The sequence below is a fragment of the Mesoplodon mirus genome (assembly GCF_964341445.2).
Source record: "Mesoplodon mirus genome assembly, chromosome: 16".
Taxonomy (NCBI): Eukaryota; Metazoa; Chordata; class Mammalia; order Artiodactyla; family Ziphiidae; genus Mesoplodon; species Mesoplodon mirus.
Window position 1 is genome coordinate 72,569,425 of NC_138992.1, and position 15,352 is coordinate 72,584,776.

General features: G+C 40.9%; 1 protein-coding gene across 4 annotated transcripts in view; it reads right to left on the bottom strand.

Annotated features, from left to right (window-relative positions):
• Positions 1-13,843, bottom strand: part of SDCBP (syndecan binding protein) — a 31,430-nt gene extending 17,587 nt beyond the window's left edge. For 2 of the 4 annotated variants that reach the window (XM_082601346.1, XM_082601345.1), the window contains exon 1: positions 13,694-13,843. The gene's annotated coding sequence lies outside the window, so the exon portion shown is untranslated. Of the gene's footprint in view, positions 1-13,401; positions 13,485-13,693 lie in introns of those variants that run through there. The other 2 variants (XM_082601348.1, XM_082601347.1) reach the window with 2 other exon arrangements.
• Between the last annotated feature and the right edge of the window lie 1,509 nt (positions 13,844-15,352).

Consider the following 15,352-nt stretch of genomic DNA (forward strand, 5'->3'; position numbering starts at 1 on the left):
ATCTGAATTTCCCTAATGACTAATAACGTTGAGCATCTTCCATGTGCCTAGGAGCTATTTTATATCTTCTTTGGAGAAACGTCTACTTAAATCCTCTGCCCATGTTCTTTCTTTTTCTTGCCTTTCTTTTTCTTGCCTAATTGCCCTGGGATGGGAGAACCTCCAATAAAATGCTGAATAGCAGTAGACTGATACAGTTTTGAAGAGGAAAACAGGGCTTGAGGAAGCACAAACATGGCTTAACTCTATTAATCCGGGGAAACAAAATGAAGTACCTTTTGTGTCTCAAAAGATCACTTCCCTAGAAGCTTTCTCCTTAAACACATTTTATTTAAACTTTCAACCATTTTATCAACATCATAAACACAATCGTTTTAAATTCACTGTAACTAATGTTGACCAGTAATCCAGGTGCTATTTCTATTTTTGGTTCTGCCACTGGCCACTACAAGATCCCATTTTTCCTCATGAAAAATGAACTGGATGAGTGGCTCATTTCAAAACTCACGGAGTAGTTTTCTCAATTTTTTTCCCCATAGAAGCTTTTCTTCAAACTAATATTGACTGAAGTTGTCTCAACAACTCTGAGGTCACTCATACCCACACACTCAGGCCAAGAAAAGAAATAGGCTTTCCAGAATTTTTAAAAAAAATAACAAATATCACCAACTTATACTTTTAAAAAAATTTAGTTTGTTCATTTTAAGTATGTTGACCTTAATTAAATCTCACCATTCTTCTAAAGTACAAAGGACTCCTCAATGTTTTTACTTCAAACTATTTCTTGGTCTCATTCCATCCAGCTTCTTTCCAAACATTACAACGTTCCAGCCACAAATGACTTGCCATTTCCTACCCAGGTCAAGTGTTTCTGTGTCTCCACATCTTTATAAAAGCTTTGTCTTTTTCCTGGAATATTCCCCCAGGACTTTTCTATCAAAATCTTAGTGACTTCTGTGAGGTCACCTTTGATGACTTCAGTCTGACATTATTTGTTTCTCTCAGTTGAGCAGTTTCACTCTGCCTTTCATTACAGCTAGTTTATGTTTAACTCTGCTACTTGAGATCAAGGCCCACATTTAATTTTTTATTTATCTAACACAATACCTTATCGTGACGGGAAACAAATGTTTATTAAATATTTTAGCCAACAGTATCAAAATTACAGTAAATAAAATATGGTTAAACTTCTATTGGAAAGTTCTAACTGTCTCACCTTGCAAGTCTACTACTTTGTTGGGTTTGGTTTTTTTTATGTTTTTTGGGGGGTTTTTTTGCTTTGTTTTGCTTGTTTTTGCCACATCGAGCAGCTTATGGGAACTCAGTTCCCAGAACAGGGATTAAATCCAGGCCAGGGCCATGAAAGCCTGGAATCCTAACCACTAAGCCACCAGGGAACTCCCAAGAAATCTACTACTTCGAACAACACTGTTAAAAGCGTTCCAGGAAAATAATAAATTTTTGTATTATTTTTCTTGAAGGACTCCATTAACTCACTTGTATGCTATATTTAAACCTTTGAACTAAAGCTAAGTGTCAAAAATACTTAGCCCTGGGGACTTCCCTGGTGGCGCAGTGGATAAGACTCCACGCTCCCAATGCAGGGGGCCCGGGTTCAATCCCTGGTCGGGGAACTAGATCCCACATGCATGCTGCAACTAAGAGTTCACATGCCACAACTGGGAAGACCGCGTGCCGCAGCTTAGGAGCCCATGAGCCGCAACTGGGGAGCCTGCCTGCCACAACTAAGACCCAATACAACCAAATAAATAAATAAATATTAAAAAAAAATACTTAGCCCGTTTTGAAGAACCACAAAGCTACTCTCGAAATCCTTTCAATTATGTTTGGAACTTCAGAACGATCAATAGTGAGATTTAAGAGAACTCTGAAAATAATTCCATTACATCAGCGTGAGAATTCCCATCTTACTCTCACTTAAAACTCTATCAAACACTATGACTGTACCAACTAAAGACAAAATTCTCTTTGCAGGCCTTCCCTTCAGCTGACGGAGCAACCAGTCAGAAGGGAGAGCTTACAGCTCCCGCTGCTCCTGAGATCAGCAGGCACAGCACCTTTGCCAGCTACTCTAACAGTCTGCTCCCAACATCCCTGACACAGTAACAACTTTGTTTCATTGGTCTAATTCCTGGAAAGAACCGGTGCTCTTCACTGACCCCTAAACCCAGGCTTGGCCCACTCTATGCTTCCGGCAACCGCCTTGCATCTCACACCTCACTGACCGCCTCTGCACGCCGGGGTGCAGGCCTTTAGAAAATAACCCCCCAAATCAATTACTGCTAAGAGATTTCTCAGTGCTTAGAACAGTTTCTGGGTTCTTCCAGAACAACTGAAGACAAAACAATTTTGACTATTCTGCCTCAGTATCAAGTTTTCCATCTCACCCTCCACCTCCTCAGGGCAATGTCAGGGTAACTTCCTTAGCCCTTAAATATGTGCACAGGCCAAAGAACTCTGAAATTCAGATACCGTATGTGTTGTTTTGGAACAACTAGTTAATTTGCTTTCTGGCAGCAATGCTCTGATTAACAAAGTAGAAAACGTGCTTATAAAGATGTCCAGTTAACGTCACCTAAATGGCAGCCCTCATCATTTTCTCAGCGACTCACTCATTCCTTCTCTCAAACCACCCACTACAACTGGCCTCCCCTCTTAAAAATGGTGCGATCGTTCAAGTTAAAATAATGTTTCTCAGCTTATTTAGTCTGAGTTGTTTTTTAAAAAATCTTGGGATGATGAAAATTCAGGACTGCAGAACCACTGATCTTAAAAAAAAAAAAAAATACGGCGCAACACATCTGGTGCTCCGGTCTTTGTAGCTGCCGCCCAGGGGACAACCCCTTGGTCGCCTGGCTCTGGCTGCCAGCAGGGCGTACATTCACAGGTCCCACAGGACTACATGGCTCCTACTGACGGCTGCATGGAAGGGGCTGGAGCTGTATGATACGCTCACCCCGAAGGCAGCTTCAGGTGTGAGGAAGACCCGACCTGAGTCCCCTCCACCACCAACAAGCCAACAGTGTGCTGCATCTGTGGAGAGGACAATGGCGCCATCATCTGGCTCCGTCGACCCAAAGGTGCGGCCCAGTGATGGTCTAACTGTGGAACCCATACAAGTTGGTGCCCCACCAGCTGGCCTACCGAGAAAACAGTTCTTAACAGGTTCTCCCCCAGGGCACAGTGTAAAGACAGCAGTCTGAAATGCACCCCAGACTCCCTATAAAAGAGGTCGATTACCTTATCTTCAAAGCTGGGGCCTGAAGAGCAAGCAGGCTTGTAATTAAACACACCCCAGGGGCTATAATTCTCTCCAGAAACTGGGAGCGCCAGCAGGTACCATCTGTGCACTCTCCCTCCGTCCCACCCGAGGCAGCCAGCGTCTCTGAGGAAGGACCTAGTGCCAGTGTACACGTCTGCCGCCCACAGGGGACATCCCTGGCTAGCCTGGCCCTGGTGGCCAGCGGGGCTTGTATTCACCAGTTCAACAGGACTGTAGCAAACAAAGCCACAGTTAACTGGCAGTCTTACCAGGGCTCAGTGCAGAGGGAGCAGACAAAAATGCCTATTTCCCAATATTGCCCTGAAACAGGTAAATTCGCATACTTTTAAAACTGCTGCCTGAGAGTGTGGCTTCCCAACGGCCTGAATCTAGGTGCTGACCGACCGCGATCCTCCCCTTTGGGCCAGTGACAGACCTTGACACACCCTCAACTACTGGGAGCCGAAAGCAATAAAGTAGGCTGCTGGGAAAGCCGAGAGCTCATGAGACACAACCAAGAGCTAGTGCAGGGCCCAACGAGAAGGCTCGTCTATGTGAGGGCCAGTCGTTTAAGACTGGGGAGGTGGTTGTTTTATCTAAACAAAGAGAGTCAAGGAAAATGAAGAAACAGAAGAATATGACCCAAACGAAAGACCAACATAAAACCTCAGTAAAAAAGACCTTAATGAAAGTGATTTACCTGATAAAGAGTTTTAAATTACAGTCATAAAGATGCTCACCAAGCTCGGAAGAACAACGGATGAACAAAGTAAGAATTTCAGAAGACACTGAAAATACAAGAAGGCACCAAGTAGAAATCATAAGGCTAAAAAATACAATAACTTAACTAAAAAACACGGAGTTCAACAGCAGACTAGACAACGCAGAATAAAGGAAGAAATGAATCTGAAGAAAGGAAGAAACAAACCAGAAGACAGGGCAGCGTAACTCATCTGATCAGAGCAGCAAAAAGAGTGAAGATAGCTTAAGAGACTTAGGAGACATGTAACCAACATCTGCATCGTAAGGTTCTCTGAAGGAAAGGAGAGAAAGAGACAGAAAACTTACGTGAAGAAAGTTTCCTTCACATAAGAAACAATGGCTGAAAATTTCCCTAATTTTGGGAAGGAAACAGACATCTAGATCCAGGAAGTTCAGAGAGTTCCAAAAAAGAGATGAAGATACCCACACCAATACGTATTATAATTAAAATATCAAAACGAGGATTGAACCTTAAAAAGTGACAGGAGAAAACAACTTAATATGTACAAGAGAACTCCCAAGAGACTCTGAGCAGATTTTCCAGCAGAAACCGCAGGTCAGAAGCAAGTGGCAGGATAGAACTCAAAGCGCTGAAAGGAAAAAACTGCCACCAGGACTACTCCACTCAGGGGACTTCCCTGGTGGCACAGTGGTTAAGAATCCACCTGCCAATGCAAGGAACATGGGTTTGAGCCCCGGTCCGGGAAGGTCCCACATCCCGCGGAGCAACTAAGCCCGTGCACCACAACTAGTGAGCCTGCGCTCTAGAGCTCGCGAGCCACAACTACTGAGCCCGTGTGCCACAACTACTGAAGCCCACACGCCTAGAGCCTGTGCTCCGCAACAAGAGAAGCCACCGCAAGGAGAAGCCTGCGTACCACAACGAAGACCCAACACAGCCAAAAATAAATTAAATCTTTAAAAAAAAAACTCCACTCAGAAAAGTTGACCTTCAGATTTGAAGGCAAGGTAAAGAGTTTCTCAGACAAGCAAAAGCTAACAGAGTTCATCACCACTAGACCAGCCTTATAAGAAATTTTATAGAGATTTAAGTTGAAACAAAAAGGTGCTAATTAGTAACAGGAAAACATAAAGTATAAATCTCAATGGTAAAAGTAAATATATAAAAAAAATTCAGAGTAACCTAAAGCTGTAAACATGGTGGATTAATCACAAAGCTAGAATAAAGGTTAAAAGACAAAAGTTAAAAACAAAACAAAACACAACTAACGACAACCATTTGTTAAGGAAAACACAGATAAAAGGATGTAAACTGTGACATAAAAAGTATAAACGGGGGTGCGGGATGTAAAAATGTAGTCACAAGGATGCCCACCTTGTCACTTTTATTCAACATACTCTTGAAGTCCCAGCCAGAGCAACTAGGCAAGAAAAAGAAATAAAAGGCACCCAAATTGGAAAGGAATAAGTAATATTGTCAGTATTTGCAGGTGAAATGTTACTAATATGTAGAAAAACTGAAAGAATCACCAAAAAAATGTTAGAACTAATAAATTCAGTAAAGCTGGAAGATACAAAACCAATACACAAAAATCTGTTGCCTCTCTATACACTAACAATTAACTACCAGAAACAGAAATTAAGAAAACAATTCCATTTACAATTGCATCAGAGAAATTAATTTAAATAAGGAGGTGAAAGACCTGTACACTGAAACTATAGCACACTGATGAAAGAAATGAAAGACAACACAAATAAATGGAAAGATATTCCATGCTCCTGGACTGGAGGAATTAATATTGTTAAAATGTCCATACTATCCAAAGTAATCTAATGATTTAATGCAATCTCTGTCAAAGTTCCAAAGGCATTTTTAAAAGAAAGAAAAGAAACGACCCTAAAATTTGTATGCAATCATAGAAAACCCCAAATAGTCAAAGCAAACTTGAGGGAAAAAACAAAGCTAGAAGCATCACACTTTCACTTCGAACTATATTACAGAACTATAGTAATTGAAACAGTATGATACTGCATAAAAACACACACATAGACCAACAGAAGAGGATAAAGAGCCCCAAAACAAACCCACGCATGTATGGTCAATTAATTTGTGACAAAGGTGTCAAAAATATACAATGGGAAAAGTACATTCTCTTCAGTAAGTGGGAAAACTGGACAACCACATGGAAAAGAATGAAATCTGACCCCTCGCTTACACCATACACAAATATCAACTCAAAATGTATTAAAACTTGAACATAAGACCTGAAACCATAAAATTTCTAGAAGGAAACGTTGGCAATAAGCCACTTGACCTTAGTCTTGGTAATGACTATTTGGATTTAACACCCAAAGCAAAGGCAACAGAAGGAAAATAAACAAGTGGTACTACATCAAACTAAAAAGGTTCTGTACAGCAAAGGAAACAATACGTTGAAGAGACAACCTACCAAATGGTAGAAAATATTTGCAAATCACGCAGCTGATAAGGATTAACAGCCAAGCTAAAAAAGGAACTCATATAACTCCACAACGAAAAAAATAAAATAAAAAATCCAATTAAACAAAGGGCAGAGGAGCTGAACAGACATGTTCCCAAAGAAGACACACAGATGGTCAACAGATACATGAAATGGTGTTCAACATCATCAGGGAAACGCAAATCAAAACCACAGTGAGATAACACCTCACAGCACAGGCAACAACTGAAATGCTCTATCAGAGAAGAAACCTAAAGTACTTCCATATGGTAGTAAAGTAAAAACTTTCTTAAGGTCCTAAAACATCGTGTCTTCAAGTCCATAAGGATAACCTGGAAATCTTGTTAATAACACAGATTCTTGAGTCCTGGCCCCAGAAACTAAAAGAGTGAGTCTGGAATAGAGTCCCGAAATCTGCCCTTTAACCCTTTGTATACCATCAGCGTCCAATGGACACAATTTTAAATTTTGAGTTTCTTTTTTCAGAAGTTCTATTTCACGACTTTTATTCTTTCTTAGACAAAAAAAAGGGAGGGAAGGATGAACTGGAAAAAAAAAAAAAACCTTTAAATAGAGTAAAATCACCCTACCTTACAAATATCACAAGGGTTCAACTGGACTCCTTTATAAATCTAAGATCCGTTATGGAATCTTAGTGAACTTATTTTTCCCATATCTTGAAACAGTTTTGCTACTTTATCTAGGGATTACTTAATCATTATTCATCCCTTATTCCCAAGTATGCTAAAAAAAAAACTAAAATGACAATAGGAACAAAAAGTAGAAACATTCTTATTCATTCTAGGAATACATTATGTCATCCTTCAGTATGTGTTGCCCAAAGTACTGCATCCTCTTCCAAAAATGTATAAAGTCTGGAAACACCATCTTTGTAGCCTTTTTTTTTTTTTTTTTTGCGGTACACGGGCCTCTCACTGTTGCGGCCTCTCCCGTTGCGGAGCACAGGCTCTGGACGCGCAGGCTCAGCAGCCACGGCTCACGGGCCCAGCCGCTCCACGGCATGTGGGATCTTCCCAGACAGGGGCACGAACCCGTGTCCCCTGCATCGGCAGGTGGACTCTCAACCACTGCGCCACCAGGGAAGCCCTGTAGCCTTTTTTCTAAACTGTATTCTTTGAACACAGTAGAAAATGTGGGATTTTTCATTTTTCACCCATGATGGCACAGAGACTAAACTGGAGGAAAACATTTATTAGACAAATCAGAAATGAATACAAAGAAACAAATAGCTGTACTCTAGACTTTTATGATGAGGGAATTGATCAAAAGCAAACCTCAGACTATGAGTTTTCAGATGAAAATATCCTAATTGAGATTCCTCAAACTTAAAGATCAATGAGTAAACAATATGCCTATACTTAATTAAAAAATACAATTTTTCAGTTAGTCATCCCGAAGGAAGCACTTTATCATGCAATATTTTGAAACAAGTCCCTAGATCCTGTTTAAAGGGATATTTAACATCTTCTTTCCTCTTTTATATCTCTACAGCAAAACTTACTTGATTTGGTTTGTAAGTAGCCAAATGAAGGCAGGTATTTAAACAAAGGTGACCAGATGAAAACAGCAATGTAGGGAAATTTTTAAAAATCTGTTGCACTGACTATTCTAATTGGTATTTATAAAAGTATAAATGAAAATTCTTTGCAAATGTTAAGTTAGATGGTCATCCCTGCAAAATCATGAACCATGAAAGTTTGCAAAAATACTGCACTTTGACAACGCAAGTACAAAAATTACCAAACAGTAACGTTAGAACCTATTAGAGATGGATATGAAATCTAAAATCAGTATTGTGTTTTTACAACCAAGTGCATGAAAAAAAACTAAAAGTAATGATAAGCTAAGATATACTAGAGATGTAACTGAAATCTGGAACAGTATTTATAAAAAGGATATCTCCCAACTGTATGGATGACAGTTGATGAGCAATTAGTTGTACTCAAAGATGTTGCCCGTTTCAGCTATATATTCCTTCAAAACCAGGAAAACTTAGAATAAAATTTTTGGTTTCTCATGTTCAAGCTGTTATTAAAATTCTGTTTCTAGTAAAACCGTGTTTCCCTATGCCTTTATTTTCACTTCTGCAAGTTATTCATAAAATGACCTAAATTATAAAAAATAAAAATATCCACTGGACCCAGGGGATAAATAGTAATGATGTTTTCTAGTACACTGTGGATTCATAAGCATTCCAGACGATTCACATATGGTGTCAAGCAACACACTTTGATAAAGTCCTAAACAGTCTTCGTGGCAGTGTTTCTCAAAACTTGGCTCACCACCAGATCAGAATTATTTGGGCACTAATTAAAAATACTTTACCAAGCTGACACAGATTTCATGGAAGGACGTAGGAATTATTCTTTTAATAAATATCCCAGGAGACTATGATGATAAGCAATTAAGAAATATGGTCATATGAAGTCTACTCTAAGTATAACTTCTTTTTACCCATAAGATTCCATTTCCCATCTACTGAACTAGCAAAAATCCAAGGCTGGACAACACTCTCTGATAATGAGGCTTTGAGAAACACTCATACATTACTGGTCAAAGTGTAAAGTAGTGTAATTTCCACAAAGAGTGAGTTTGCAATATCTACTAAAATCGTATATGCAGATACCCTCCAACCCAGCAATACCACTTCAGGTTTTCGTCTATAAATATACCTACATACAAAAAGCAACAAATGTAAAATTTTATTCACTGAAGCACCAACTATAATAGCAAAATTCTTTAAACAATGGAGGAAGTACTAGATACAGAAAATAGTGAACGAGGTCCAAAATATTATCACATTAACTGGAAAAAACAAAGCATTATTTAAGTGCAGTATATAAAGTATGCTCAAATTTGTGTTAAAAGGAAGGGGGAACTTAAGGAGCCAGAAAAAGAAACACAAACTAAACCCAAAGCTAGCAGAAGTAAGGAAGTAACAGAGATTAGAACAGAGATAAATAAAATAGAGAATAGAAATAATAAAGAAAAATCAGTGAAAACTAAATTTGGTTCTTTAAAAAGATCAACAAAATTGACAAACCTTTAGCTAAATGGACTAAGAAATAAAAAGAGAAAACTCAACATGTTAAAATGAAAGTGGGAATACTATCAAGAGTTTCTACAGAAATACAACATTAAGTCTCTCTACAAGAGAGCACTATAAACAACTGTACACTGAAAAATTGGATAAACTAGATGAAATGGACACATTCCTAGAAACACAAAATCTATCAAGACTAACTCAGAAAGAAATAGAAAATCTAAATAGACCCAAAACTAATAAAGAGACTGAATCAGTAATCAAAAATCTCTCAACAAGGAAAAGCCCTGAACCTGATAGCTTCATTGGTGAACTCTACTAAACATTTAAAGAATACCAATCCTTCTCAAAAATTTTGCAAAAAAATTGAAAAGGGGACACTTTCATTCTATGAGGACAGCATTACCCTGATACCAAAGCCAGACAAAGACACAAGAAAGAAAACTACAGACCAATACCCCTTATGAACACTGATGCAATCCTCAACAAAATACTAGCAAACAGAATTCAACAGCATGTTAAAAGGATTAGACACCTTTTAACAAATAGGATTTATTTCTGGAATACAAAGATGGTTCAACATATGAAAATTGTTCAAAGTAATACATATCAACAAAATGAAGTGAAAAAAACACAAGATTATCTGAATTGATGTAGGGAAAGCATTTGACAAAATTCAACACCGCTTTATGATAAAAACACACAACATAACAGGAGTAGAAAAAAACAACTTCCACATAATAAAAGCCATATATGCAAAACCCACAGCAAACATCATACTCAATGGTGAAAGACTGAATATTTTTCCACTAAGGTCAGGAACAAGGCAAGCATGCCCACTTTCAACACTACTCTTCAACACAGTACTGGAAGTTCTAGCCAGAGCAAGAAAAAGAAATAAAAGGCATCCAAACTGGAAAATAAATAAAATTATCTCTGTTTTCAGATATGACCTTATATGTTTAGGGTTTAGAAAACCTTAAAGACTCCACAAAAAAGCATTAAAACTAAAAAACAAATTCAGCAATGTAACAGGATACAGTCAATGCACAAAAATCAGTTGCATTTTTATACATAAATAACAAACCATCTGAAAAGGAAAACACAAAACCAAATCCATTTACAGTAGCATCAAAAAGAATAAACTACGTAACGAATCTAATCAACAAGGTAAAAGACTTGTACAATGAAAACCACAAAACACTGCTAAAAGAAATTGAAAACAATCTTAGAAACAAAACTGGAGAACTCACACTTCCTGATTTCAAATTTTACTATAAAGCTAGAGTATTCAAAATGGTAACTACTGAAGCCCGCACGCCTAGAGCCCGTGCTCCGCAACGAGAAGCCACCGACTGCAATGAGAAGCCCGCTCATCGCAACGAAGAGTAGCCCCCGCTCACCGCAACTAGAGAAAGCCCACGTGCAGCAACAAAGACCCAACACAGCCAAAAATTTAAAAAATTAAAAAAAAAAACAATCAAAATGGTATAGTATTAGCATAAAGACAAACAGACCAATGGAACAGGACAGCCTAAAATAAACCCCCGTATACATGGTCAAATGATTTTTGACAAGGGTGCCAAGACCATTCAATGGATAAGACAGTCTTTTCAACAAATGGGGCTGGGAAAATTGGATATCCACATGCAAAAGAATGAAGGTGGACCCTTACCTAACACAATATATACAAAAGTTTTTTTTTGTTTTCTTTTTGTTTTTTTGCGGTACGCGGGCCTCTCACTGCTGTGGCCTCTCCCGTTGCGGAGCGCAGGCTCAGCAGCCATGGCTCACGGGCCCAGCCGCTCCGCGGCACGTGGGATCTTCCCGGACCGGGACACGAACCCGTGTCCCCTGAACCGGCAGGCAGACTCTCAACCACTGCGCCACTAGGGAAGCCCTGTATACCTACCTTCACAGCAGCATAATTCGCAACAGCTCAAACGTGGAAGCAACCCAAGTGTCTATCGACAGATGAATGGATAAAAAATGTCAACACATATATATGCGTGCACACACACACACACACAATGGAACTTTATCCTGCCTTAAAAATGGAAGGAAACTCTGAAATGTGCTATTGATACAACATGGATGAACCTTGAGGACACCATGCGAAGCGAAATAAGCCAAACACAAGCAAGACAAATACTGTGATCCCACTTACGTGACGTACTTGCAGTATCAAAATCATAAAGACACAAAGTACAGGGATGGTTGCCAGGGGCTGGGGGGAGGAGAGAATGGGGCGTTACCGTTTAATGCGCAGAGACTTCCAGTGTGACAAGATGAAAAGACTCAAGGGGATGGACGGCGGTGATGGCTGCACAGCAATGTCAGTGTATTTAATATCTCTGAACTGTACACTTAACAATGGTTAAGATGGTAAAATTTACGTGTACTTTACCACAATAAAAAAAAACAGAAGGGGGAAAATATATTTATATGGTTGTACAGGTATAAAATATCCCTGGAACGATACCTAAGGAATGCCGAACAGCTGGCTCCTACAGGAAGCGAATACGGTTGGCTAGAGGACCTTGAAGGAAGGAAAATTTACACTGTATACCCTTTTTTTGCTTAAATGTTGAACGCTGTAACTGCTTACCTCCTCAAAAACTAAATAAATGTGCAAAAAATCTTGGCAGCACTTGGAGAGAAATGAATAAATGTGAATATAACTATGACTAGATGTAACAGTTGTTTTGTGGGGGGAATCTTTCTTTTTAGAAACTTATGGTATTTACTACCTAAAGAAGTACCTAAATACGAAAAAAAAAACAGGGAAGAAAAAATAGTTGAGTCATGCTCAATTAAAGGAACTGTTTACTGAATAGCACACTCAACCGCCAACTATTAGTAAATGCTTCCTGTTTTAGTCACGATTTTCATATCCTTTCTTATAATGCCCAAACGTAACTAAAAATTAACGGTGCCAAAGTTAAATGTGGATTATAATAGAATGACTCTTTCCTGAACCTATTAAAAGACATTCCAACACCATTGTAAAGCAATTATACTCCAATAAAGATGTAAAAAAAAAAGACAGTCCATATCCTTATTTTTATTCTGCAGCACAAACTATCTAATCTATAATATTTACACACAGTTCAAAGAACAGAAGTTCGTAGAACGAAATTGGTAACAGAAAAAAAAAAAAAACATTTTTACCATTTGCCCTCAACCTCAAAGAGAAAAACTTAAAAGAATGGACACATTTTATTTCACCATTTGTATATACTGGCGATAAAGCTAACCAGGCTGCGGCTGCGTTCCCCTGTAACTTTCCTTTTTAATCAACTGTTTCTTCTTTGAAACAACTGGATGTTGTGAGTTTCGTAAACCAAACGTACTTCCTAAGAGAAGTATATAATATTAAAAATAACCGTGAACAGCTGTACAGATAATATACACAGACCAGGTAAACCTAGAAATCTCCCGTTAAACACTAGCACCTTAAGAGACTCCCTATTTAAATAAATCCATTTTGGTAAAAAAGGAAAACTTTATCCACATCTACATGCCTCCGCCTGCCTCGTATTACAAGCGAATCCTGAAACGAAAGCTGAGAATCGCGACCCTCGAGGGAGGATTCCTACTGAGCGCACCCTGCTGGGGGCGTTTCTCCCTTTCCTCCAACTTCTCCAGAAGCCAGCGCCCCGCGAACACCTCTCCCCCTCCCCTTCCCGAAAGGGAAGGCTTCGCCCGCGTAACGAACACCACCTTCCTCCGTCCACGTCCCGACGTTCCGGAGCGGCCACCGAGGAAGGCGACGCAGCCCAGCCCGGGAACGCGGCACCGGGACGGCCCGCAGCCGGCGACTCTCCCCTCCCCGGCCCCGAGGAGCTCACCCGACACGAACAAAAAGGGTCGAGGCGGACGGGGACTGGGGGCGGCGCCCCCGGCCGGGCCCCAGGCTCGCCCTCCACCCCCGGATGGGACCCCGAAACCCACAGGGTAGTGGGCGCTCAGAGGACGCCGCTCGCGCAAACTTTCGCCCCGGGCCCGGCCGGGCGCCGGGAAGGGCGTGGAGCGGAGCCCACGGAGGGGAAGGCGGCGCCGAGACGCCCTCCGCCCAGCGGCCCGGGGCCCCACGCCCGGGACACCGCGTGAGGGTCTCCCGTTCCCCCGAGGGCTGCTCACCGAGGCCGCAGGGACTCACGCGCTGCAGCAGCCGCCGCCGGTCACTGGCTCAGACTTCCGAGACCCAGAGAGAAGAGGACAGTGCGCGCCCGAGAACCGCCCGCGCCGCGCGTCCCCGCCTTCCGGCCCGCGCCTTCCCCCAACGCCTTCTGTCTCCTTGCTCGGTCAGGTGACCCGCTCCCCATGGTAACAGGGCGGGGGCGGGGCGAGGCGTGCGCCTGCTCCGCCGCTCCCGCCCACCTGCTCCGCTCTCCAGACAGTTCCCTGCCTAAAGGCCGGGATCCCCCCACAGCTCACTGCTGTTCATCCGCACTCACGGTCACTTAGTCCCCCGTCACCTCCGACACATCGAGAGTCCCGAGACCCTACCGTTCGCCCATTTCCCAGCCAGCCCTAAACTTCCACCACTCCCACGGGCTCTGCAACGTTCCTCCCGCTAACCCTTCTCGACTCCTGCCTTCTTTGCGTTACAACTTTTGGCATTTATTACTCTTTGTCCGTCTGAGCTGAAGTTTGCCGGTTGTTGAAGGTTATGTGTGGTAGTGCACAAAAATAATAGCTTTATCCTAATGCAAAAACTGAAAAACTGTATTTCTTAAGGACTACGTTCCAAGCACTGTCCGAAGAACTTGATGTATAGAGCAGTCTTATTTGGTCCTTACATCAAAGACAGATACAACAACTTCTTTAACATGCAAAGACACTGAGGCACAGTTTGCCTAAGTTTTCTGTACTTACCATGGAGTAACAGAGTACTTGACAAAACAGCATTAACTTAGAAGCATTTTATATCTAGCTAAGTTATTTAGTGCCATAATAATTTAATCTATGGTAAAATAAAAATCTGAGCATAAAAGAGATGACAATAAGATGAAAACTTTGCCCTCAGAGAGAATGTGGTCTGATAGACATTTTAAAATAATTGCAATGGGAAGGAAGAAACAAAACTGGTTTTGTTCACAGGTGACATGGTTATGTAGAAAGTCCCAAAGAATTGACAAAAAAAACCCTAAAACTAATAAGCAATTATAGCAAGGTTGAGGATTCAAGGTTAACATACAAAAGCCAACCACTTTCCTATATAACAGCAATAAACAATTGGAATTTGAGATTAAGGACACAATATCACTGATATTAGCACAAAAAAATAAAATACTTAGGTATAACTCTAACAAAATATGTACAAAATTTATGAGAAAAACTAAGATTCTGATGAAAGAAATCAAAGATACAAATAAATGCAAAGATAGTCCATGTTCATGAATAGGAAGACTTGTTATTGTCAAGATGTCAGTTTTTCCCAACCTGATAGATTTGACACAATCACAGTCAAAATCCCGGCAAGTTATATTTTGGATATCAACAAACTGATTCGAAAGTTTGTAATGGAAAGACAGAAGTCCAGAAGAGCCAACCCAAACTGGAAGAAGAAGAACAAAGTCACGGGCCTGTGCGTGCCCAACATCCAAACTTACTGTAAGGCTGCAGTAGGGACTTCCCTGGTGGCGCAGTAGTTAAGAATCTGCCTGCCAATGCAGGGGACGTGGGTTTGAGCCCTGGTCTGGGAAGATCCCACATGTTGCAGAGCCCGTGTGCCACAACTACTGAGCCTGCGCCCTAGAGCCCGTGAGCCACAACTTCTGAGCCCGCGAGCCACAA